Below are 27,125 nucleotides of genomic sequence, written 5' to 3' on the forward strand. Positions count from 1 at the left end.
ATATACAGATTGAATAACATCGGGGAGAGGCTACAACCCTGTCTCACTCCTTTCCCAACCACTGCTTCCCTTTCATGCCCCTCGACTCTTATAACTGCCATCTGGTTTCTGTACAAATTGTAAATAGCCTTTCGCTCCCCGTATTTTACCCCTGCCACCTTCAGAATTTTAAAGAGAGTATTCCAGTTAACGTTGTCAAAAGCTTTCTCTAAGTCTACAAATGCTAGAAACGTAGGTTTGCCTTTTCTTAATCTTTCTTCTAAGATAAGTCGTAAGGTTAGTATTGCCTCACGTGTTGCAACATTTCTACGGAATCCAAACTGATCTTCCCCGAGGTCCGCTTCTACCAGTTTTTCCATTCGTCTGTAAAGAATTCGCGTTAGTATTTTGCAGCTGTGACTTATTAAACTGATAGTTCGGAATTTTCACATCTGTCAACACCTGCTTTCTTTGGGATTGGAATTATTATATTCTTCTTGAAGTCTGTGGGTATTTCGCCTCTTGCTCACCAGATGGTAGAGTTTTGTCATGACTGGTTCTCCCAAGGCCATCAGTAGTTCTAATGGAATGTTGTCTACTCCCGGGGCCTTGTTTCGACTCAGGTCTTTCAGTGCTCTGTCAAACTACTCACGCAGTATCTTATCTCCCATTTCATCTTCATCTACATCCTCTTCCATTTCCATAAAATTGTCCTCAAGTACATCGCCCTTGTATAAACCCTCTATATACTCCTTCCAACTTTCTGCCTTCCCTTCTTTGCTTAGAACTGGGTTGCCATCTGAGCTCTTGATATTCATACAAGTGGTTCTCTTCTCTCCAAAGGTCTCTTTAATTTTCCTGTAGGCGGTATCTATCTTACCCCTAGTGAGACAAGCCTCTACATCCTTACATTTGCCCTCTAGCCATCCCTGCTTAGCCATTTTGCACTTCCTGTCGATCTCATTTTTGAGACGTTTGTATTCCTTTTTGCCTGCTTCATTTACTGCATTTTTATATTTTCTCCTTTCATCAATTAAATTCAATATTTCTTCTGTTACCCAAGGATTTCTATTAGCCCTCGTCTTTTTACCTACTTGATCCTCTGCTGCTTTCACTACTTCATCCCTCAGAGCTACCCATTCTTCTTCTACTGTATTTCTTTCCCCCATTCCTGTCAATTGTTCCATTATGCTCTCCCTGAAACTCTCTACAACCTCTCGTTCTTTCTGTTTATCCAGGTCCCATCTCCTTAAATTCCTACCTTTTTGCAGTTTCTTCAGTTTCAATCTGCAGTTCATAACCAAGAGATTGTGGTCAGAATTCATATCTGCCCCTGGAAATGTCTTACAATTTAAAACCTGGTTCCTAAATCTCCGTCTTACCATTATATAATCTCTCTGATACCTTTAAGTATCTCCAGGATTCTTCCATGTATACAACCTTCTTTTATGATTCTTGAACCAAGTGTTAGCTATGATTAAGTTATGCTCTGTGCAAAATTCTACAAGGCGGCTTCCTCTTTCATTTCTTCCCCCCAATCCATATTCACCTACTATGTTTCCTTCTCTCCCTTTTCCTACTGACGAATTCCAGTCACCAATGACTATTAAATTTTCGTCTCCCTTCACTACCTGAATAATTTCTTTTATCTCATCATACATTTCATCAATTTCTTCATCATCTGCAGAGCTAGTTGGCATATAAACTTGTACTACTGTAGTAGGCATGGGCTTTGTGTCTATCTCGGCCACAATAATCCGTTCACTATGCTGTTTGTGGTAGCTAACCCGCACTCCTATTTTTTTATTCATTATTAAACCTACTCTGGCATTACCTCTATTTGATTTTGTATTTATAGCCCTGTAATCACCTGACCAAAAGTCTTGTTTCTCCTGCCACCGAACTTCACTAATTCCCACTATATCTAACTTTAACCTATCCATTTTCCTTTTTAAATTTTCTAACCTACCTGCCCCATTAAGGGATCTGACATTCCACGCTCCGATCTGTAGAACGCCAGTTTTCTTTCTCCTGATAACGACATCCTCTTGAGTAGTCCCCGCCCGGAGATCCGAATGGGGGACTATTTTACCTCCGGAATATGTTACTCAAGAGGACGCCATCATCATTTAATCATACAGTAAAGCTGCATGTCCTCGGGAAAAATTACGGCAGTAGTTTCCCCTTGCTTTCAGCCGTTCGTAGTACCAGCACAGCAAGGCCGTTTTGGTTAATGTTACAAGGCCAGATCAGTCAATCATCCAGACTGTTGCCCCTGCAACTACTGAAAAGGCTGCTGCCCCTCTTCAGGAACCACATGTTTGTCTGGCCTCTCAACAGATACCCCTCCGTTGTGGTTGCACCTACGGTACGGCCATCTGTATCGCTGAGGCACACAAGCCTCCCGACCAGAGGCAAGGTCCATGGTTCAGGAATAATAATAATAATTTGTATTTACAAGTCCTCTGGCAATATCAAAAGAAAAGTATCTTGACCTCCAAGGTTTGAAGGACTATTGGAGTGTTTTACTCAAACTTTTACACAAGGCTGGGAATGGATGTTGGGATGAAGTGTTGTTATATTTTATTATTATCACAACTTTATCACAAGAAATTGAAGTAGCAAAAGGAATTAGTTATTGTTTGAACACTGTCTTTCATTTCAAAATATTTGACACACAATATTCAACAAATTATACAATTTTACTTACAATACCTTCTGTTCTGCTGTATACAAGTAGCACGTTTTTCCCTTGTAATACATTAAATTACTTTAATATTATGTCAGTAAAACTACAGTTTACACATTTAAGGTCTGAGTTTGCATCATCTTTAATGTATATGAATTTATTTGCTTTTCTCTTCATTTCTTGAGACTGAAGCGGACTCTGATCATAATTTATTTGTCATGAACTCTAGATTAAGACAGACAAAATAGGAGGAATACAATTAACAAATCTGAGTCATCTATTATTTAAGAGAAACAGACGTTGACGGTTTCAGAGGGACCAGTAGGCAACGATTAACTGAAAGAAAGTTAAGAAATACAATAGAAGGCGAACTATTAGACTTGAAAAAAGAAATACTGCAGGCTATACAGTTTAAAATAGACAAAAGACGCGGCTGAGTAGAAATCCTTTTATAATATATGGGATACCGAATTAAGGTAATGGAAGGCAAAATACAAAAAATAAGCAGGCAGAACGGAATAAAAACATCTAAGAAACTAGACTGGTAGACATGTAAAATGGCGGGTCAGCATAGGCGGCCTCAAGTGAGTGGCTGGTGGCAAGAGCGGTCGCCTATCCGCTGCTTTAATGTGGGATATGAACTTTGAGGTCAGTACAGAACTCTCGCTCTTATCTAGAAACGATTTTCAACTGTTCTGTTAAACTGCAGGTCGCCTTTGCAGAGGACGACGGGAGACATTGTGGATGTAACAAGTGTTGCGTAACTAAGGTTTGCCTGCTCGGCACGCCGTTCACAGTTCATAGTTAGGCGGTCGTTTTGGCGCTGCCCTGGAATCGCAGTTTACTTCTGAAATTTTTGGGCTACAGAAAATGCTGAAGATAACAAGGGTAAATAAGACCAGGAAACCTTTGGAAGGCACACATAGTTGAAGGAGAAGAAATAATTAAAAATGCTGAAGTTTGCCGATGACATCGCAGTTTCGTCAGACACACCAAAGGTTTTGGATAACCTGTTGAACGTGTACTGCCGGCCGAAAAAACCTTTGCGATATTCGCGACTGCGGTGTAGTGGATCACAGCAAGCCTAAATTTACTTACGGGAAAGGTCCACTACACACACAGCATATTAGACCGTATTATTAAAACCTGAACAGTCTCACACTCTTCGCTTGGAAACAGTCCATGTCCACGGGAATGCCAATGTATTTGTTACTGTGGATGAGCATACACCTTATCATTTGATAAAATAATGAAAGATAGTATCTTCTCAACCGACCATTAACTCTGATAGAAAGTTACGGCTTCTTATACAACTCGCGCTGCTGGATCTGAAGTAGGATCTACATCTACATGGATCCTGTGAAAATCATACCTAAGTGCCTGGCAGAGGGTTCATCGAACCATCTGCACAATAATAGTCTATTATTCCAATCCTGAAAATGGCTCTGAGCAGTATGGGACTTAACTTCTATGGTCATCAGTCCCCTAAAACTTAGGACTAATTAAACCTAACTAACCTAAGGACAGCACACACATCCGTGCTCTAGACAGGATTCGAACCTGCGACCGATTCCAATCCTGAATAGCACGCAAAGAAAACGAACACCTGTAGCTTTTCTCAGTCGATTTGCAATTTGTTTTGATTTTCTGATGAGCTTACTAGACGATAAATTACAGCATGTTCTGCAGACAATGCAAGACGGCTGCTCAGATTTTCCTTAAATCGTTAATAGAGACAAGGACTAGTAAGGGGCCTATAACACTACCTTGGGGACTCTCAGAAATCACTTCCGTTTTACTCGATGGTTGTCCATCAGTTACTACGAACTGTGAACTCTGACAGGAAATCACAAATGCAGTCACATAACTAGACGATATTCCATAAGCACGCAGTTTGACTACAAGCTATGAGGTACAGTGTCAAAAGCCTTCTAGAAATCTAGAAGTACGGAATCAATTTGAAATCCCTTGTCGATAGTACTCAACACTTCGTGTGAATAAAGAACTAGTTGTATTGTACAAGAACGATGTTTTCTAAACCGGTGTTGACTTTTCGTTAATAGACCGTTCTCTTCGAGGTTATTTATAACATTCGAACACGACATTTGTTCCAAGAATCTGTTGCATATCTACTTTAATGATATGGGCCTGCAATTTAGTAGATTACTCCTACTGGCTTTCTTGAATATTGGTGTGACCTGTGCAACTTCTGTTATTTGAGTACACATCTTACGTCGAGCGACCGGTTGTACGAGTATATGATCGTTAAGTATCAGCATACTCTGATAATAACCTAGTAGGCATGTAGTCTTGACCGGAAGAGTTGCTTTTATTAAACAATTTAAACTGCCTCACTAGTTCGAGAATATTTAGTTCTGAGTTACTCATGGTGGCAGCTGTTCTTGATTTGAATTCTGGAATATTTACTTCGTTTTCTTAGGTGAAGTATTTTCGGAAGGCCGTGTTTAGTAACTCTGCTTTAGCAGCACTTCATCGATAATGTTTACATTGCTATCGCACAGGGAAGGCCTTGATTGTGTCTTACCGCTGGCATACATTACATACGATGAGAATCTCTTTGGATTTTCTGCCAGGTTTCGAGACAGTTTCGTTATTGAAACCATTACAAGCACCTCGCATTGAGATTCGCGTTAAATTACGAGCTTCTGTAAAAGATCGCCAGTCTTGGAGATTACGCGGTCGTTTGAATTTAGCATAATTTTGTCGTTGTTTCTGCAGCAGTTTCTGATCCATTTTGTGGACCACGGGAGATCAGCTCCGTCGTTTGTTAATTTATTTGGTATAGATCTCTCAGTTGCTATCGATACTATTTCTTAGAACTAAAGCCATGCCTGGTCTACACTTACCGATACATTGTTAAGCTGGAAGAAGTGGAGATCTCGAATCCGGAAGGCGTCACCTAAATTTATATCTGCGGTTTTGGAAAGGTATATTTTTGGTTAATTTTTTGAGGATTTGGGAGTTAGAATATTTACTTTCGCTACAACAACCCTGTGTTCACTAATCCTTGTATCCGTTTTGATCCTCATTATTAGCGTAAGGCCATTTGCTCCTAAGACGGCATGTATGTTTCTACAAACGTTTACTATTCTGGTATGCTCATGCACTGACTGTTCGAAATAATTTTCAGAGAATGCATTTAGCAAAATTTTGGACCTTGTTTCTTGCGCACCTCCGGATTCTAACATGTATTTTCGCCAACATACCGAGGATAAATTGAAGTTACCACTAACCATAATTGTGTGAGTCGGGTACGTTTTTTGAAATTAGACTCAAATTTTCTTTACACCTTCCAGAAATTGTATAATCAGAGCTCAGAGATAGGTAAAAGTATGCAATTATTATTTCATTCCGGTTGCCAAGAATGACCTCCACCCATACTAAGTCACAGGAACTATCTAGTTCAATTTCACTACAAGATAAACCATTTCTAACAGCAACAAACACGCCTCTGCCAACTGTGTCTAGCCTATTCTTACCGAACTCCATTAAGTCTTTCGCAAAAATTCCGGCTGAACTTAGCTCCGGCTTTAGCCAGATGATGCTGTTACCGGAAGTGATGATTGCAGAACGAGGCTGAACGGCGACACGCTTTCACAGCGGTGGCGTGTAGAACCAGTTGAGAGCATGTCTGCTCCAATATCTCTCATTCGTTGCTGCGTCAGAAAGTATCTGTCTTTACATGTGGTTCCGTCATGAGGTACCAACTTTGCCGTGGTACCTTGCTCTTCAGACCACACCATGGAAGGGAATGGATGCTAAATTGGAAACGTTTTATAAAATAAACATGAAAAAAGAAGAAAACGAAAACAAAAAATGGAACGTTGTTGTTGTTGTGGTCTTCAGTCCTGAGACTGATCTCATGCAGCTCTCCATGCTACTCTATCCCGTGCTAGCTTCTTCATCTCCCAGTACCTACCGCAACCTACATCCTTCTGAATCTGCTTAGTGTATTCTCCTCTTGGTTTCCCTCTACGATTTTTACCCTCCACGCTACCCTCCAATAGTAAATTGGTAATCCGTTGATGCCTCAATACATGTCGCACCAACCGATCCCTTCTTCTAGTCAAGTTGTGCCACAAACTTCTCTTCTCCCTAACGCTATTCAATACCTCCTCGTTAGTTATGTGACCTACTCATCTAATCTTCAGCATTCTTCTGTAGCACCACATTTCGAAAGCTTCTATTCTCTTCTTGTCCAAAGTATTTATTGTCCATGTTTCACTTCCATACATGGCTACACTCCATACAAATACTTTCAGAAATGACCTCCTGACACTTAAATCTATACTCGATGTTAACAAATATTTCTTCTTCAGATACGCTTTCCTTGCCATTGCCAGTCTACATTTTATATCCTCTCTACTTCGACCATCATCAGTTATATTGCTCCCCAAATAGCAAAACTCCTTTACTACTTTAAGAGTCTCATTTCCTAATCTAATTCCCTCAGCATCACCCGACTTAATTCGACTACATTCCATTATCCCCGTTTGCTTTTGTTGATGTTCATCTTATATCCTCCTTTCAAGACACTATCCATTCCGTTCAACTGCTCTTCCAAGTCCTTTGCTGTCTCTGACAGAATTACAATGTCATCGGCGAACCTCAATGTTTTTATTTCTTCTCCATGGATTTTAATACCTACTCCGAATTTTTCTTTTGTTTCCTTTACTGCTTGCTCAATAAACAGATTGAATAACATCGGGGATGGGCTACAACCCTACCTCACTCCCTTCTAAACCACTGCTTCCCTTTCGTGCTCCTTGACTCTTATAACTGCCATCTGCTATCTGTACAAATTGTAAATATCCTTTCGCTCTCTGTATTTTACCACTGCCACCTTCAGAATTTGAAAGAGAGTATTTGAGTCAACGTTGTCAAAAGCTTTCTCTACGTCTACAAATGCTAGCAACGTACGTTTGCCTTTCCTTAATCTAGCTTCTAAGATAAGTCGTAGGGTCAGTATTGCCTCACGTGTTCCGATATTTCTACGGAATCCAAACTGATCTTCCCCGTAGTCGGCTTCTACTAGTTTTTCCATTCGTCTGTAAAGAATGGAACGTATTCGAGTTAAATCAAGCGATGGAGAGAGAGACTTTCTGAATCGAGTCACTTTACATACCACCGGAAATAAATTTTTACATGTGGCTACACGCTGAACACTTATGAAGGCCTATACAGAAAGCTATTTCCGTCATTATACGTGTGTGATTAATTCCTAACCACCAACTTTTAAACTATAGAGAGACATAAACAATAGAGAGACATAAAATGTAGAAACTAGGATACCATTGTTACCTGGCAATGAAGAACTGTGATCAATGGCAGTTCGAGGGTGAAACTTACTCGAATCATCTAGAGCAGCGTAATGTAATTACCTTACTTTGGCAAAAGGTTGAAGGCTCCTTTACAATTTGGTGCGCCACACTTCCTTCAACACTGTAATCCCGCTCGTTCAGCGTAACGTGCAGCGCAGTAGCTTGCAAGGTGGAAATGTAAGTCACACCATGATCGAATCCGCATGGCAGCTTAACAACAGTGGCTGGTGCACTTTCGAGCCTGTGTGTGGTTCTAGGCGGTTTGTCTCGCTCGCTTAGGCAAATGCTTTGCTAGTCTCGAGAATCTGCATCAGAAGGTACTCTACACAGGAGTCAAAATACTCTCTAAACAAAAGAAAGGAACGACGCATCACGAACGAACTTCAATGGCACGGAAATCTGTAGATCTGATCTACATGTACAGGGAAAAAAAGATTACAATTTGAGAACAGCAGGATGATTTATTCAAGAGAAAGAGATTCACAAATTGAGGAAGTCAATAACGCGCAGTTCAACCTCCAGCTATTTTGCATGGAGATTTTCGGCTTGGCGTTGACTGATAGAGTTTGTCGGGTAAGTGATATTGTGCTAGATTTTGTCAAACTAGCAAGTTTGATGGTCAGAATCCCGAGATGGTTGGAAAGCCCTGTCCATAATGCTCCAAACCTCCTCTAATGGGGAGACATCCGGCGACCGTGTTGATCAAGGCAAGCGAAGACAGGCAGTATGTCTGTTTTTGTCGTGTGTGAAATCTTATGGGACTTAACTGCTATGGTCATCAGTCCCTAAGCTTACACACTACTTAACCTAAATTATCCTAGGGACAAGCACACACACCCATGCCAGAGGGAGGACTCGAACCTCCGCCGGGACCAGCCGCACAGTCCATGACTACAGCGCCTTAGACCGCTCGGAAGACAGGCAGTAGAAAGTCTCGCGGCGTGCAAGTGGCCATTATCTTGCTGAAAGCGGCTTCGCGTGTCATCGGGGCTCAGTTCGGAGCGAGACTAGTCATTAAAGACAATTCCACTCCAGTCAACGAGTTTCGTGGCCGAACATGTGTCTGGAGGCGTCCCACACAGCCGTTGCACACCAGTCTTACTCTCGCCCGCCCTACGGCTCGACAGCGAAGAATAATTGTCTTGGAGGCGGAGGGGGGGGGGGGAGACATTTCTCTTCATAACAGAACCACTTTGGTTGTCATCTGCGGCACAGCGGTATATAGACGACATTTACACCCCGTTTTGTTGCACTTCGCGACAAGCCATCGTGGGCTGACACTTCAGCAAGATAGTGCACACACGCAAATGACAGAGTTTCTACTGCTTGTATCCGTGCTTGGCAAATCGTGCCTTGGCCAGCAAGGTCATCAGATCTCTCTCCAACCAAGAACATTTCTAGCAGGACCCTCCAGCCATCGCAGGATTTTGGCCATCTAACTTCCTATTCGACAGAATTTGTCTCAGTATCTAGCAGGAGGATATCCAACAACTGTGTCAATCGACGCAAGGCCGAATTACTGCTTGCAAAAGGGCCAGAGGTAGACAACCTTTATCGAGTTCCTGAATTTGTGAACCTCCTTCTACTGAATAAATCATCTAGTTTTTTTGAAATTGTAATCAATTGTTTGTCTGGACAAGCACTTCATATCCACCTACTTCTGCCCATTCGGAGACTTTCTTTGTAGTGCGTTGTTTCTTAGGTAATCGAACGGACTATCACACACATAACGTAGTTCACACAATTCGCAGACCGTTGGCGCACAAAGCTTCCGTCCTTAAGGTAACTGACGACTGTAATGACAGCGAGGTGAAAATAAATTTCTGAAGTCTTGGGTACAGCGGAGCTCTTCCTAGACAAGATTAACACAAGAAGAAGTTGCAGCCCGCTTGAAAGCTGTGAGTATGGTAAAAACTGGTTTTACTAGAACTAAAACTACTTTACCGTTTGAAAAAACATTACGTTCTCTGAAACATCCTGGCAGATTAAAACTGTGAGCCTGACCGAGACTCGAAGTCGGGACCTTTGGCTTTCGCGGGCAAATGCTCTTCTGCAAAGTTCGCAGGAGAGCTTCTGTAAGTAGGAGACGAGGTACTGGCAGAAGTAAAGCTGTGTGGAGAGGTCGTGAGTCGTGCTTGGGTAGCTCAGTTGCTAGAGCACTTGCCCGCGAAAGGCAAAGGTCCCGAGTTCGAGTCTCGGTCCGGCACACAGTTTTGATCTACCAGGAAGTTTCATATCAGCGCACACTCCGCTGCGGAGTGAAAATCTCGTTCTGATTACGTTCTCTATTCATAAACCATGCATGTTAGCAATTTGTACATGTCTCCTTGAATTCGGCTCGAATGATATACCGATGATCGTTGTTATCACTTTCAGGAGTATACTCAACAGCCAGAAAGAGTACTGGTTCTTCATAGTTTCTAGTTAAATTATATTTTAATCGTACGATCGAAGAGACTGCATTGGGAAAACACTGGATTCGCATTCAGGAGGCCGGTAGTTCTAATGCCTATGCGCCATCCATATTTAGTTTACATGATTTCTCCATACCGATTATTGCGAATGCCGAGATGCTTCCTTAAAAGAGAACAGTCGTTTTCTTCCTACTTCCTTCCTAAATCGGAGCACGTGCTCTGTCACTAATGACTGTCGGATAGAAGTAACACCCTAATCAGACTTCTTGTTTTCACGAGTCGAAAGTTGCCTTCCTCCTGTTAATTTAAATTTCCCATTAATGTTGTTGTTGTTGTGGTCTTCAGTCCTGAGACTGGTTTGATGCAGCTCTCCATGTTACTCTAACCTGTGCAAGCTTCTTCATCTTCCAGTACTTACTGCAACCTACGTCCTTCTGAATCTGTTTAGTGTATTCATCTCTTGGTCTCCCTCTACGATTTTTACCCTCCACACTGCCCTCCAATGTTAAATTTGTGATCCCTTGATGCCTCAGAACATGTCCTACCAACCGGTCCCTTCTTCTAGCCAAGCCGTGCCACAATCTCCCCTTCTCCCCAATTCTATTCAATACTTCCTCATTAGTTATGTTATCTACTCATCTAATCTTCAGTATTCTTCTGTAGCACCACATTTAGAAAGCTTCTATTCTCTTCTTGTCTAAACTATTTATCGTCTATGTTTACTTCCATACATGGCTACACTCCATACACTTTCAGAAACAACATCCTGACACTTAAATCTATACTCGATGTTAACAAATTTCTCTTCTTCAGAAACGCTTTTCTTGCCATTGCCAGTATACATTTTATATCCTCTCTACTTCGACCATCATCAGTTATTTTGCTCCCCAAATAGCAAAACTCCTTTACTACTTTAAGTGTCTCATTTTCTAATCCAATTCCCTCAGCATCACCAGACTTGGAATCTATATTGAGGAATGTAGTTTTTTTTATGTTACTGTTATAAAGTGGGCAGTTGCTAACATTATTTGCCCATGTTACGGAACAAACATTCTAATGTACGTCTGACGGTAGTTCACTGACGTACTGAAGAATCCGTTATTGAACCTCAGTCTGTCAAAATTTGAAACTACGTGATGTTTCAATATGTGAAAGATCTTTAATCCGAGAAATTGACAAATTGTAATTCTGACTCGACTACCATTCAAGCCAACACCTGTGAGTTTACACAAATTATATTTGTGTAAACAAATTGTCAGTCGACGCTGTTAGCAAGAACCGGGCCTGCATGAATACTTATGACGTTATCTATGTAGTGCTCCTCGCCGTGGAGTGTAGTATCCACTGAATGTCAGATATTTTCATAATGTCCTGTTGCAACTAAATTCTCTAATGCAACGTTGCACACGTCAACAGAATGTTCACTGATATTTATTAGCGGTAGGAACGAGAAATGTAACTGTATTGTGTGCTTCTCCACGTTTTCGCGGCGCTAAAGCCGATCCATTAAATTCTGAATGTGCAGTGGTGCGTGTTTAAAGGAACCGAGGGAGTCTTGTAGCATCAGTCTGTTTGTTCACTCTGAAGATGGCCCATTGGTATACCGTCAAAATAACAGGAGAAGAAACAGGGTTCATGCGACTGGACGCCCGAAATTTAATGGTTACCGCTATTAAGCTATCTAGGAAGCTTTGCTATGCGTATGTTGTGATTGGTAGGATTAGTCGCTCTTCGAGTAACTTAAATGTCTGTTTGCGGGGCGAAGTCCTAGTCATGCGAAGGAACCTGACTCTTCTAAAAAGGTAATTTGCTTATTCATTAAACGCTAGGAGTGTTCATAATAGCCCCTAACACTGAAATTAAATTTTAACAAACTGATACATACTATTAGCCAACCAGGAATCTTTACAGAGTCACTTCTTCTAAGGTAGCTGTAGCGAATCCCTCAGGGTTAGCAAGCAAGGTGGCCAACTTCGCGTTAATCGGTCTCAATGTAAATAAGTTTTGTGCCTCTCACAGAAGAATTTATATCCTTGGGATATACATTAACATTTTTTTAATCACGCCAGACCTTACACAAGTGACAGAATTATTTCATTCGCGATAGCATCATAGCGTAATTTCGACACGTGATATTTCGTCCCCTGACAAACGACTCTGTAGCGCTCCAGTTCCAATAAAAAAAGGACCACGCTTGTTGTTGCAACTGATTAAAAATGAATGCTATTGAATGAAACGACATTCCGTGCAATCGTATGTCGGAACCGCCGAACTCTTGCGTCACTAAAATGAAACGTTCACGTACAGTAGATGTTTCATCACGCAGCAACATCGAGAAGGATGGAACAGAGTGGTGGAGGCAGGCAGTCCAGAGAACAATCCTGCCCCGGAGACTCTCTCCCTCTCCTACGGCCTCTCTTGCGTGCTGCTTTGTCTTGTTTCTCTTTCTCCATGTCTCTCAGACCCCCCCTCTCCTCTCTCTCTGTCTCTCTCTCTAATCTGGTAGAGCAGGAAGGACGGGCCCACTCGTGGCCTCAGCACCCTCCTGGGAGACGGCATAAGGCCCCCGGCGGACCTGGGGCTGCTCTGGCGGAGTAGAATGTCATACTGCCGCTGGAGAGACTATCAGCCCAAGTCAGCCGCTTCTCCGAGGATTGGCGTCTCCTTTCATCAGCGTCGGGGACTCCCGTCAGCTCTGTCCTCCCGCCTATAGTGGACACCAATTGTCCATTATTACTGAGGCAGCTCAAGACTCAATTGAACCATAACCATTGTTCCTCTTCCGATACAATACAACTTCTCTTTCATCCGCATCTGCAGTATACAATTCAGGTATAATCATCCTTAATGTGTTTCTCAGATATTATGTGCTCTTCCACGTAGGCATTTTCCCTTATTGTCTTGCTGCCTGTCACTAACTGGGTGTCCTCTACATGTTCGTGTACTTCATATGAGGGTTTAGTAAAACATAGAAATCAATAACAATTGTAGTTTCTCACGATTCCAAGATATCCACAGTAATATAAACACCTAATAGCGCCTTCATTTGGCCAACTCAATACAGAAGTACATGATGAAGGGGAACTCATATTTATGACTACCGTTTATTGATTATGCAGCTGGTGGAACATCTGAACGAAGTGGCACCACGGGCGTGTGCCTAGGGGGGGGGGGGGGGGGGGGGAATGAAGAAGGGCATATGGAAGGGGGAGGGTGAAGTAGGAGGGGGAGGAGAAGAACAGTGAGAATAAGAAGAAGAATGAGAGGAAGGAAATTGACTAAAGTGTACTAAATTGGCAAGAAGTAGAGATGAATAAAGTGAAGTCACGTGCAGATTCCTATTGGACAGTGCTGAGCAATAGTTACTTAAGACCTGGCTCTGTTTTGTACACAGACGTTAGTCTTTTTATTTTGGCTAATATATGGATTCACTCTCGTTATGCCAAGTGAGCCAAAGTAATGACAACATATTTCGCCTTTAGTCTCTGTTTGTTGTAGCTTAGCACATTTCGGCAATGAAACCATGAATAGGGCATCTTGTTACTGCTGCTAGGAATGCGACTTTCTCGCATAAAAGGCCTATTACCGACTTGCCCTCATTTTCCTTCATTTTAAAGTTGTACTAGTCTCAGTAATGAAAAAAAAACAGATTAAGCGACGATGAAGATTAATCAAAAATGGAGATGTGTTTGCAGGGGCCGGGGGTACAGGGGCCGGGGGTACAGGGGCAGGGGTGTGGTTAGCCACCAAAGTCCTAAGTTCCCTGTGCGTCAGTTACACTAGTTCTGCCACTAATCTGTTTAATCTGAGAATAAACAACATTTTCGATTTTTCTAGTACATTTTAAAAGCAGTTTTCTTTCGGACTTGTACATAAGTACACAACGTTTATTACCTTCGTGTGTTTTCCGAAACAGTCATACATTGGCTAATAGAGTATATGCATGAGTTTTAGATGTTACATGGTTCCAAATCATGTTCCCAAGAATCACATATTTTATCTAGCAACCTATGTAATATTAATTAGTTATTACTATTATTGATTTAATATTTCAGCCGCTGGAGAGCATGCGCCTTCATACAAATTACACATGCGCCTTCATACAAATTACACCATGGGAAATAGTTTTATATATATATATATATATATATATATATATATATATATATATATATATATATATATATACGGAGTCTTTTCCAATGGGCTATTTCATCAATTTTATCAGAATGCTTTCAGTTTAATGGCAAAATGTATGAGAAACCATTCGGCTTAGCCATGGGTTGCCCGTTAGCTGGTATCTTAGCTGACATCTTTGTGAATGCGTTAGAAGAAAATTTCTTCAAAAACAATCCTACGTTGGGTAATATGATTCCTTTCTATGCTCGTTATGTTGATGATATACTCATAATATTTCAAGGGAGTGACCAAGATTTACAACAACTGTTTCATGTTTTCAACAGTTTTCACGAGAAAATGAAATTCACAAAAGAGGTACAAAACAATGAGAGAGAACTCCATTTTCTTGATTTGGAACTTAAGTTATCGGGTAATTCTATTAGCTTCGACATTTTTCGTAAAGAAACATTTTCCGATAATATTATTACAGCAGATTCCTGTCATCCTCAAACTTACAAGATCGCCTTCTTTCATTCTGCAGTTCATCGTGCTGTGAGCACACCTTTAGCACAGAATTGTTTAGAAAATGAAATATCTTTATTAAAATCAATGGCTACTAACAATGGATACGACCCTAAATTAATTGACCAAATTGTTAAGAAAGAAACAACTGTAAAATGTTCAACTTTAGGAGATAACAGGGCGAAAAAGTATGAGGGTAATAACTTTATTTCTATTCCATTTTTGGGGAACGTTTTATATAAGATAAGAAGACTTTTACAGAAACAATACGGTTACAGAGTTGCCTTTTCCGTAAATAATAGCCTGAAACAAAGAGTAATTCATAATATTGGCGCACGAGAAGAACTCGGCACTAAGTCCGGTGTATACAAAATTACTTGTAACGACTGCCCAAACTATTACATTGGACAGACAGGTAGACCCATTAAAGTTAGGTATAAAGAACACATGTTAGGTAAAAATGGGGAAAACGTACATAATTCCACGTTTGCCGAACATCTATGGCTCTTACAGCATACGCCACGTGAACTGGACGACGTAGAGCTGCTTCATGAAGCGAACAAAGGTTACAAACTAGACTTGCTCGAAGAATTAGAGATTTTCAAGCATCTGTCTCTAAAAGATGGTTTTGTTCTTAATGAACAGGTGCAGCTTCGAAACAAAAATTTTTTAGACAGTTTCAAACCCCTCGTTGCCTTAATGTAATATAGTCTGGCTGACTAGAAATTAATTTTCTTGCTTGTTGATGCCGGTGAAATGCGCTTTTCCTGTCTTGTTGGGATTTTACGTATTTTTGATGTTTGTTGGTTGTGATTTTCGATGTGTATGTGTGGTTAATTGACTAGTATGTTTTTATTCACAACGACAGATGGTTTCGTTTTATTATAACATTTTGGTTGTTTTCGCTAGTATGTATTTCACCGCCTACGTTACGCGAGATTCTCGCGCATTACACTAGTGCCCTCTCTCGTTAGATGTTACATAGCGCAAGCTTTATCTGTTTGACACTAGGACACGGGTAAATTTGGTTCTATATTTTCTATTTTACATAAATGTTTTTAAATGGCCTGATACGTTTTATTTATTATGACAGAAAGTTTGAATTAACACAACTTTTAATAATTTTTGATGCGCTTATGTATGTATCCATGGATTTTAATATGCGCGAGTGTCTGGCACATACAAGTGCCCTCTCTCGGCGAAACCATCTGCCCTAGTGCTTTCACACTCTTGTCTCGATAGTTCACAGGCAAAGTAATGGTGCTAAACTGTTCGCTTTGACCCTGTGCCTTTAGTCATGTTGTACTAATGGACAAGATGTCTCAATTATTGACGACGCCTTTGGCACAATCGTTTTATTAATCTCCATTACATGATGTAATTTCAGTAAGTAACTAAAGATTTTGTGCCTGTATTACTTTGGTAATTTCACTGTTACTTAAGCTTTTGTTTCTCACTTCCGATGCTATGGCTTTTTTTAATGAAAGTGTCTTCCTGTTCAGGATTTTTTACTTCTGATGAAGGTATATTTATATGTACCGAAACCTTGGTCAAGAAATTTTAATAAATTTTTATCCTGCAACAGTTTTTGGCTGTCATCCTTTATCGTGAAGAATTTCAACAGTTGCTGTTGCAGCCATGTTTAAAATCTTGAGGCTGATGTTCCTCATTTCGTTTCGCATCATCTGTGGAGTGTGTGGTTTAAGCGGTTTTAATGAAAATTTTGACTTGTTTTAGGACATATTGACTGCTTTGGGACTGGTTGAGGTTGTGAACGCGCCTGGCAGCCGTAGAGTTAATGGTTTAATTATTTGTCACGGCAGGATTTGGTATGTTTATTTAATGTTGAAAGTGCCTTAAGGCAGCTGGAAGTGATCTCTAAGTTTCCTGCTAATTTACTGGGAGACGGGTAATGTCAGAGTATTGCTGCATAAGAATTTGGGGGCATGCTTATTATATATTCCAGTGAGGCTGTGATTTGACGTTGTTTTCATTGAAACCTATTTGTGCTGCAGGCCATTTGTTAAGTCTGCTCGTTTCCTGGCGTCGGTGCGGTTATGGATTCTTGTCACGACCGCTTATTTTGAGGCCGGTCGGACTATATATAAATACATACCGCCCTCTAGTGAGCCTGTGCACAAGCCGTGAGGAGTGAACGCTCGTATTGGCTGCCGGCCGTTGCGTTGTTTCTTCCAAATACTGCTGTGGGCCTTAATGCTGTTCTCTAAAGTTAAGTGCAATTTGGGACTCATTCTGAGTCATTATGTCCATTAGTTAAATGAGGCCATTTGGTTAATATTAGCGTTTCTGCAACTCATTTTATTGGTGGAGTTATTCCTAGCCATTCTTACTTAACATTTGTGTTAATCATTTGTCTATCTTTAATGAATGTGCAACTTGTAATTTTTCCTGTCGGCCAGTTTTGAGACCTTGGTTGGCCCACCTTGCATTTTTAGTGCGATCATGTTTCACTGTGGACCTTTATGTGGGCAGTTCAGTTTTATTAAGCTTTAAGATCTTTGTTTATTAATGAAATTGTGGTATTATGTGGCTGTGTAACTTTGGGCTGGAAGTGTATAGTGTTACTAGTCTTTTGAGATATGGTTAAACGAGAATGATTGGTTATTCACCATGCGTACTATCTATGACTTTGGTTGCGGACGCAAAATATGATTCTAATTCCTGTTTATGTAATTCAATTAAAGTGAAGATTTGTATATTGCATCAGTAAGAGGGCAAATGTCCGAATTGAATTTTATAATAAAGTCTGTTTGGATTCGAATTAAAACTTGATCCCGGGCTTCCTATTTCCTTTAAGTAACTGTGGGGAGATTGTAATTTTTGGTTTTCTAAAGAACTGAGTTGTACCACGGTTCGCCGGCCGTGGTGGCCAAGCGGTTCTAGGCGCATCAGTCTGGAACCGCGCGACCGCTACGGTCGCAGGTTCGAATCCTGCCTCGGGCATGGATGTGTGTGATGTCCTTTGGTTAGTTAGGTTTAAGTAGTTCTACGTTCTAGGGGACTGTTGACCTCAGATATTAAGTCCCATAGTGCTCAGAGCCACTTGAACCATTTGTTCCACGGTTCAGCATGCATACGTGACATTACTGCAGCAGAAGTGTCAGTTTGAAACGTGGTGTGAGATTTGCGCTCTTACAGGTGACAAAGCATCTTTTAACGTCATACATGCCTTAAGAATAGTGTCTATTTTTCATTCTTTTCCTAAATAGTTTACGATGTAGTTATTAACGTACTTTAGCCCATCAACACCTAGTCACTTATTAAGAGGCGTGAATGATCGTAAATTAATTGTAAAAAAACTAAACATTTCACACCTGATACAACGTATTGAGGAAGAAATATTTGCGAAATTAGTTGTAATTTCAGCGTAACCATATGAAGCAAACTGTTTCAAGCGTAAGAGGCAGAAAGATGTGGACCCATGTACAAAAAGGGCTGACACCCCTTTAACCTTTCGCTCTGAATTTACTGTTTGGAACACCAGTTACCCAAAATACGGCTTCAGTCGTTATTATTACTGTATTTGGTTTAGGTACTCTCATTTAACTATAAAAAGGTTCAAATGGCTCTGAGCAGTAAGGGACCTAACTTCTAAGGTCATCACTCCGCTAGAACTTATACCTACTTAAAACTAACTAACCTAAGGACATCACACACATCCATGCCCGAGGCAGGATTCGAACCTGCGACCGTAGCGGTCGCGCGGTTCCAGATTGTAGCTCCTAGAACCGCTCAGTCAAACGGGCCGGCTCTTATTTAACAGTAGAAATATGTGCAACCGTTGTATTACGTCCATTGCTTTACACATTTCCTAAAAAGGCATTGTAAGTAGCCTGTTGATGTGTACATATGTTGGCAGCGTGATAAACTGCATTAATAACTCTGTAAGCGACTCTGTTGCTGGTCGGACTAGCAGTTGGAGTTCAACAGCCAGCAGTTATGGAAGTTGGGTGCGAGTAGTCAGCAGTGATAGAGGTTAGAGGTTAATAATTAGCATTGTTGGAGGTTTGCAGTTTTAGCACGAGTGGACGATCTGGACGTTTCCGACTTGGAGATTGAATATTATTCATGATTATATAATTTTTTTGGAACTGAATATCACGGACGATTATATGTTTTTGTAACTGGATGTCACATTATTAAGATTCATTATATAATAATTTTATGATCCACATTTTTAAAGAAGGAGTACTAGGAAGGGAAGGAGGTAAACTACTGGCCATTAAAATTGCTACACCAAGAAGAAATGCTGATGATAAACGGACAAATATATTATACTAGAACCGACATGTGATTACATTTTCACTCAATTTGGGTGCATAGATCCTGAGAAATCAGTACCCAGACCAACCACCTCTGGCCGTAATAAAGGCCTTGATACGCCTGGGCATTGAGTCAAACAGAGCTTGGATGGTGTGTACAGGAACAGCTTCAACACGATAACACAGTTTCTCAAGAGTAGTGACTGGCGCATTGTGACGAGCCAGTTGCTCGGCCACCGTTGACCAGACATTTTCAATTGGTGAGAGATCTGGAGAATGTGCTGGCCAGGGCAGCAGTCGAACATTTTCTGTATCGAGAAAGGCCCGTACAGGACCTGCAACATGTGGTCGTGCATTATTCTGCTGAAATGTAGGGTTTCGCTGGGATCGAATGAAGGGTGGAGCCACGAGTTGTAACACTTCTGAAATGTAACGTCCACAGTTCAAAGTGCCGTCCATGCGAACACGAGATGACCGAGACGTGTAACCATTGGCTCCCTATGCCATCACGCCGGGTGATAAGCCAGTATGGCTATGACGAATACACGCTTCCAATGTACGTTCACTGCGATGTCGACAAACACGGATGCGACCATCATGATGCTGTGAACAGAACCTGCAAACGTCCCCATCTGTTGACTCAGGGATCGAGACGTGACTGCACGATCCGTTACAGCCATGCGGATAAGATGCCTGTCATCTCAACTGCTAGTGTTACGAGGCCGTTGGGATCCAGCACGGCGTTCCGTATTACCCTTCTGAACCCACCGATCCTATATTCTGCTAACAGTCATTGTATCTCGACCAACGCGAGCAGCAATTTCACGATATGATAAACCGCAATCGCAATAGTCTACAATCCGACCTTTATCAAAGTCGGAAACGTGATGGTACGCATTTCTCCTCCTTACACGACGCATCACAACAACGTTTCACCAGGCAGCGCCGGTCAACTACTGTTTGTGTATGAGAAATCGGTTGGAAACTTTCCTCATGTCAGCACGTTGTAGGTGTCGCCACCGGCGCCAACGTGTGAATGCTCTGAAAAGCTAACCATTTGCATATCACAGCATCATCTTCCTGTCGGTTAAATTTCGCGTCTGTAGTACATCTTCGTGGAGTAGCAATTTTAGTGGCCAGTAGTGTATAATCGGGAGAAGTGACTAGTAACATGAACTGCATACATAATTTTCTTTTCAAAGACTTCGAAATTTTTTGGTAGAGTAACTTGTTGTGGGGCACCACTTCAATGACAAGTTATGACATATGCATTATGATGTGAACAGACATTTCCCTTATCTGCATTGCTGTCTTTATTGTAATCTTTTTCTGCCGGTGCTTTATCATGTTTAGGTACAAGTTATTGCATTTGGTGCTGCTGTTCGTCAGGCATTGTCCTACTGAATTTTACCACAGATTTATTTTCCTTTTTTGCTGCATATGGCCTTATATCAGTTATATTGTTGCATTTTCTTTACTAATTTAGATATACTGCTCCTTGCTGTGCCAATTTGCATTTTTTCTCGTTGTTGTTTATGTTAGTTGTTTTGTGCCGCTGCATTGGCTTGTTCTCTAGTTTATATGTCTCAACTCTGTAGATTTATGTTAGTTTAAGAGGGGGTATGCTATATAAGAAAATGAGTTGTGGTGAGCTTGGAAGAAATTCGTTGAGAAATTCGTTGATAGAGAGGAAAAGGTTTGGCCAAAGAGTATTGTAAAATGAGGAACAATGATTCTGTTAGGTAGGATTTTCTTGAAAATAAATGAGGTAAGGAATATATGAAAGTATAAATACAGATATATAGGACTTTTTTTGGTACAATGTTGAACTACGGGAGATCTCCGAGAATAAAATGAAGTTTTGGTTGGGAATGAAGTACCACGAGTACTGCAGTACTAAATGTTGCACTGAAAACCAACCCTGTCTTTTCTCTCGTGTTATTCCGCTAAGTTTATGTGTGCCCTTGTGTGTTTGTGTTGTTCCTGTAGATTTTTTTTCTTCAAATACTAAGCTGCATTCACTATGATGAGGAATTTTACTGTTATCCTCAAATCTAATTTTGTTTTGTAACATATTCTTCACTTTGGAAAGATTTTCAGACCTTATTTATTCAATTCTGTTTTCTTTTAATGCTCATGTGTCAAGTTAGTGTTTCAATGGATATTTTCATTTTTCATTTATTTATTTTCTTATGTCACAATTCCTGTAATACTCATGTATATGTTTATTTTTATTCTTTTGTAAAGCCTGTAATCCTACAATGTTTTCTGTATTGTCATATTATTTACTATAATGACTTTTTCTTTACCTTTGTAATTGTATTCTTAAGGTGTAAAATTGTAAATTATATAGACACCAGTTCTTCAAGTTAAGTAAATAGTAGGGAATCATTTCACTGCACACTTCCGTTGGTCATACTAGATGTATAAAATGTCAGAGGTTATATAAATGAGTTAGTGCTTGTACATGTTTTGATAGTTCAGCAAGGGACTGGTTAAGATCATTGCTGGTTCTAAAGATATTGCAAAAAGTTAGTGGATGCACAAGTCATGTTCATGGACTTGCTACATTGTTATCAAGACTCTTCAATTGTGATTGTGCACCTACCCGTACAGTCTCAACAGATGGCTGCTGGCCATCTCTACAGGTACTACAGTAGATCTGCACCTTTGGTGACCCACTACTGCCATAATCTCTACAAGTACCACAGTGGGTGTGCACATTTGGTGGCCCATTACTACCATCATTTCTACAAGGCATACTGTGGGTCTGCTCTGTGGTGACCTACCTACGTATATTCTTCAAGACTTCGACTGACTCTGTTGTGGGTTTGTTCTTTTGTGGCCCATTACCAATCTTCATGTCAAGAGTTCGCACTGTGTTTCCCTTAGGAGGACTACTTTACTTCTTCAAGGACGTGTGGAGGTCCACTACCTGTGTGTGCATTTTCTTTTACTGCTCATACTTCGTGCATAAAACTGTCATGGACTACACTCTTCTGAGGAATGATTAGGGCTGTCTTTAGGGACTGTGAGGTGAATTTTTTGATTTATTGACCAACGGTATACTACTAATTGTGTGCATGTGATCTATTTGATATTGTTAATATGAAAAATATTTTTAACAAATTAGTCTTGGCCACTGCCCGAACTATTTTGTAAATTTTTTGAGAGGAGCAGGGGGGCTATGGAAGTAGCCTGTTTATGCGTTTATATGTTGGCAGTGTGATGGTCTGCATTAATAACTCTGACAGTGCTGTGCGGTCTCTGTAAGAGACTCTGTGTGGCTGCTCGGACTGGCAGGTGGAGTGAACAGCCAGTAGTTATGGAAGTTAGGAGTGAGCAGTCAACAATGATGGAGATTAGAGGTAAATAATTAGTAGTGGTGGGGGTTTGCAGTACTAGCGCAGGCGGACTGTCAGAATATATATCAGTCATTGAGATTTATTAATGATGATTATATAATTTTTGAACTGATTGTAACATTCTTAAGGTAAATTCATTGTTTCCTCAGCAACAAAATCTTTCCTTTGCTAGCTACATGCCTATTAGTAGTTAGAGCCTTCAGCAATTAGAATCTTTTACTTAGCTGGCTGTATTGGCGCTTTCTGTATGGTAGTAGTTCGTGTAATGAAGATGTGTCGGGTCTATGTGTTCATGTGTGTTGGGCAATGATTGCAAGTTATTGGCAAGGACACTATAAGAATAGCAAAATATTTCATTTTACTAATGAAAGATTGGAATAAATGAAGTAATATTTTCATAATTACGCCAGAACAATTATAATCAACGTTCATATTAAAACATTCGTTAAAGGAGGGAGAATGGCTAGCTGTAGATGTCATTCAATATCAAAACCAGTTTTTTTTGGCATATTAAAAGGGGGGTGTTTTATTTATAAAATTTTCATTAGTGAAAAAAAATCCGTCAAATACCTGGATCCACAAAAAAACAAGACAGTGTTCAGTTAACGATTCGACACACGAGCAATGAACATGGTGCTTGGCCCAAACAGCTCCTGTTTCGAACAGGTAGAGGGAGAGAGAGAGACCATTAAATGTCACCAAACACACTACAGCAACGTCCGGACCTAGCATTTACCGTTTGAACTGCTCACTGCTTTCGTTCTCTGCTATAACTACCCACAAGGTTAAGTTAGCGAGGAGTACTCGGAATATTAGCTACCTCTGATAGGCAATGGAAACACTTGCAATCCACTTGCACACCAACACACACAGCTATTCATTCACGATAATTTATAGGATAAACAGCTTATAAACAAGATATATATACGAATTGGTTCATCCCTTCTCCAGAGGCTAATTAGTAACTTCACAAAGTAATGTCCGACATAAGACCGACAATGCAAACACACAAGACGCGTCATAAATTCCAGGTTCATGAAACGGCTCTGACTGATCCGATTCTACATGAGATTGCTCCAGTGACTAATCAATTAGATGCTGCCTTGCTTCCCTCGGAATTAATTTCTCTTTCCGATTGTGTGGCTATCCAAGATCTACCAATATTTATTGCTTATCACTGTTTCATATTAGGTTATTCAACTCTGATGACAACTCTACGTACTCAACGAAAACCTAAGAATAACAACAGTTTTGCCTGATTGTTGTTTCAAACATACTTTCGTCTGTGAAATCCGTTACATAAATTAACACGAACAATACAATCAGCGTTCACAAAATGCCGCAGTTACCCGCCCAATATTTTAGGATACTGGAGCGCTTCTATCACAGTCAAAACAGAAACAAGTCATAGTGTGGCAACTACACACTCTGACAGGGACACCACACATCAAGTTCATAACTTAAATGTCAATCAGCCAAAAATCTTCGATACTACTCTGAAACATTCTCCAGAAAACCGACTTTGAAGCTTCCTGAGCGTCATTAAGGCCAGTATTTTGAAAGGCAGAGTGAATGTCAGAGCGCTCGCCCGCCACGTGGGCGGCTGCGGTTCGATTACTGGACAATGAAGATTTCTAAGCAATGACGCACGTTCTATAAACAACTCTGTGAATTTAAATTACATAAAGGTGGAGAAACTGATGGCAATCGAGTCTAATGATCTCTGATTCGTATCCCGTTTCAGTTATTACTTTTTTTCGTCTTTTTCCGTTCAGTTCGAATACCTACGTCATTTAAATATAAAATTCAATGAACATTTGCTTATTGACACACACTTAACTGTCAGATTTCCGAAAAGTGTGCGTCTTCCTGTTTCTAATTACATATCACACATAAAAGTTCAGTTTTTATTGGTAACATATTTTATAAAAGAGTTTTAGGGAAGATTGTTCAAGTTAAGAAATCGTTACAATAATTTTTTTTAATATTTGTGTATTTTACACTGCATGGAAATGCTCGTAGAGCTTTGAACCGTAATCGAACTTATTCCATCCACATGTCAGGTTAACGTTCTACCAGAGCAGCACTATCCCTTGGAAGAAACGAACATATAGTTGGATATTAAGGACACTCGGAAAACTTCAAAGTAGACTTTTTCGAAAGTTTTTGAGAGTTTTAACGATCTGGTTTGTGTGATTGATTTTTAAGTTCTTGCCCTCAAGTACCATAAGCATAAAGAATACAAAGATGCGATTGCCGTGTGGTCTCCTTGTGGGTAAGACAATCTACATGCCGGATAGAAACTTAAATTTGGGTTAAATTGGCCATTTCTTAACATTTACTGCATTAAAGTCAGAGTGTTACTGTGCTGTGCTTGTTTTACTCTTTTCCCAATTTATCGTCATTCATTACCAGTTCGGCTTTGGAAGAGGGTAAGTACAAGAGATGGGATTCAACAATAACGAATAGTCGGGAAAAGATACCAAGAAAAGCATAGGGAAGTTTTTTTAGTTTTTAGTGACGCGGAGAATGCCTCTCCTACAGTTCGGTGGATTAAAAATTTCAGTATCCTACAGCAAATAACTCGAAAAAATTAGATTAGTAGGCAGTCTCTACATGACGCAGTCAGGAAATGGGATGACAATGAGTAGAAATTGGAAGAAGGGTTAGCAACTCTGTTTAAAATAAGTTATGTGACTGATTAAAAATCCTTTTCATCAAATTGTGGGAGACAAACAATGGGTACAGGATTTGATGATGATAGGGTACTATTTACTGAATGTGAACAAACAGTAACAATATGAAAAGAACTGAACACTACAGCAAGGATGCGCATCGGAGATAAATATGAAACTGACTATAGCATTGGTTCTTACAAGGGAAGCAAGAAAGGTAAAAGAAGAAATGTACTGTGAGTTAACGTGAAAAATGTGTGTGAAATCTTACGGGACTTAACTGCTAAGGTCATCAGTCCCTAAGCTTACACACTACTTAACCTAAATTAACCTAAGGACAAACACACACCCATGCCCGTGGGAGGACTCGAACCTCCACCAGGACCAGCCGCACAGTCCATGACTACAGCGTTTTAAGACCACTCGGCTAATCCCGCGCGGCAGTTAACGTGACAATTTGAAAATTTTAATTATCTATGATGCAGAATAAATAGCAAGGCATGTAATCAATAAATAAAGGAATGGTTAGAGGCTGCAAAAGTTACTGGTGTCTCCATGTTTGGAGAGTGCGCGACTCCGAATCTGTGTAATGATTTGATGAATAACCGCCCCAGGCCCTCAATTGATGTTTATTTTACTGCTTGACAGGTTGTAATTTTTATAGCGGAGTTCGAAACTGGTACTGTAAATGCGATCAATGTACACAATGATATAACTGATATTTAAATAACTTAAAAAACAAAAACAGTAATCGAAGAGTTTTGTGAAAAAGATGTGAAGTCTAAGTAAAGAAAAGAAAGAAAAATGTGGGTTACGCAGTGTTGTTGTAAGGAAGAGACAGATGTGTACGAAAGTAAATGTCGGGTTTATTTGAAAGTGACACGACCATTAATATCGATGAAATAATGGACAGCGTAAATTCCTCGCACGCTCTTTTACTACTTTTACCATAAAAGCATTCAATTCTGCACGGTGCTGACGTCATATGAGGCACAAAGCACGAGGGCCTTTCACTGACATGGAGAGTTTGATATACCGGTGCGAAGTGTGTCCCACCACTGCCTCTCTGGCTGTATTTATATGGGACCCAATGGACCGCCAAACGGAACATCTGGAATCAACCTCCCAAGGCACAGGTAGAAGTATCTAAATGGCTCCTTTCTCGGACACGTATTAATCAATAAATCTGTACTTTAACTGTTTACTATCTACTTAAATTTTATATAAATAAAAATAAGTTTGCTTTTTTACTGAAAAGTTTTAACCCGATTGCATTTAAACGTTGCTGGCTACAATTTTTGGAACGGACCTGAGAGTATTAATGACCCCTGATCTGCCTCTTTAATATTCCTTGTAACCAGTGTCACACGTGTAATGATTTTACCTGAAAATAAAGCTACATATCAATTTTCAGCTTTCTGAGTCGAATATTTAGCGGCTTCAATTTTTCTTAACAACGCCGTTTTCACCAAAATGTTGCTCTGATCAAACTAAGACCTGTAACTTGTAACTGTGACGTACAGTTGCATATGTGACCAGTTTTTAGGTCCCTAGTTTTATCATTCAGCATTACTTATTTTTATTTTGGGATCGTTTATTTTGCCTAAATTATTCGTTTTATCATTCTGAGAATTTATAATGATAAATATAGTTAAGCATATACTGATGGAGTTCGGAAAACTTATTTTAATTTCTAATTTCACTCTTAAATTATAGGGCAATCCCTTTTTCTTTTTT

Source organism: Schistocerca nitens, chromosome 2, assembly GCF_023898315.1.
Source record: "Schistocerca nitens isolate TAMUIC-IGC-003100 chromosome 2, iqSchNite1.1, whole genome shotgun sequence".
Classification (NCBI taxonomy): domain Eukaryota; kingdom Metazoa; phylum Arthropoda; class Insecta; order Orthoptera; family Acrididae; genus Schistocerca; species Schistocerca nitens.